The following is a 1,637-nucleotide window of genomic DNA, read 5'->3' as shown; positions in this document are numbered from 1 at the left end:
AAATTGTATTAATATGTAAAGACCAAGTGTAACCTATATTATCGTTAAATCTTATCTTATAAAACCAGTGAAACTTCAAAATCGTTTAAATTCATGGCTCCCGCCGCATTGCGCGGGTACACAACTAGTATCTAATGATTTCCTCCATTCACATCAAAATCAAAACTCATTTTTTACATTTCTAATATAAAATTTGACTTGATTTTGCCATTAAAGACGTGCAAATGGCAATTATCCTCCCCAAAACTTTCTTCAAAATGGAGAAAATACAAGAGAGTGTGTGAATTTCTTAAAAATATGAGCATTTTTAATAGCTTCTCTAAAAAATTCAGTTTTTCTTCGGTAAAATAATAAAACAGTTTTGCTATATTGTTCTCTAAAATAGAGAATATGGAGAAAAAACCCTAATGGTAAGAGAAATAAATGATTATTTTATCCAATTTCACTAATTAGATTGAGGGGCTGTTTACCAAATTTTCTATTAAGTCCTGTATGGATAAATTTGTCTGTCTGGATAAATTTGGCTGTCTGGATAAATTTAGGTTGCTGTTTACTTTTCTATCTGAATCAACAGTCTGAATAACAGAAATGACCAATTTACCCCTGAGTTGTTAAGTTTTAACACATTGGAGGAATCAGTAGTTCTTGTTTCAGCTAAATAGTCAAGGCAAGCTGCTGTTATACAACCCATGTTAAACAAACCCAATATACTGGTTTAACCCTCTGGTTTAAGCATCAAACAATAAAATCGAGACCGAATACAAAAAAATCGAGCAGCAAAAACTCGAACAGCAAAAACTCGAACAACAAAAATTGAGCAGCAAAAACTCGAACCTAAGACCAAATAGAACCTAAGAATCGAGCAGCAAAATCTCGTCATACAAAATCAAATCGAGCAGCAAAATCGAACATAATCTATACATAAGAGCAGCAACCTGTCGAGGACCAAAATCGCCCAGACCGTCGAGGACCAAAATCGTCGATTAGGGTTTTGGAGGAGGAGCAAACCTGTCGAGGACCAAAATCGCCCAGACCGTGAGTTTTACAAGGGTAGGTATGTCTTTTTTGTTGACTTAATGTGGACAAGTGCCTAAAATGGTCTGTGCGAATAAGCCCCTATCTGGGCGAATAAGCTCGAAGTAAACAGCCTAAAATGGCTGTGCGAATAAGCCCGTTTATCCGGTAAGCTCATTAAGCCACAAGTAAACAGGCCCTGAGTTATTATTTTTTAATAAAAAAATTTTAAAAAAAAAGTATTGAAATGATAAATTAGCAAATATTATAATAATATAATTTATGTTAACATCTCAAATAGAGAATGCGTCGGAGATAAATGTAATTCTTTTTAAGAAAATTATGTTTTGGTTCTTTATTTTATGAAAATTGAAGAAAAGATATTGAAGATGCTCCGAAAAACTCTGAAAAATGATTACCATTAAAGAGAAAGAATTCTTATTATATTATCATCAATAAGAAATACTGAGGTTATTGTAATTTTTAAAATAGAGTATCTGTTGGAATTAAATCAAATTTTCAATAGAGATTTTGAGTTTTGATTCTGCTATTAATATTTTTAGTGTTCTGGGTTGAAGATGGTATGAGAAGAAATGATAAATATTAAGGAACATTAATAAAAA

Source organism: Cynara cardunculus, assembly GCF_001531365.2.
Source record: "Cynara cardunculus var. scolymus isolate 2C chromosome LG 11, CcrdV1, whole genome shotgun sequence".
In the NCBI taxonomy this organism is placed as follows: Eukaryota; Viridiplantae; Streptophyta; class Magnoliopsida; order Asterales; family Asteraceae; genus Cynara; species Cynara cardunculus.
This window is presented reverse-complemented; position numbering follows the sequence as displayed.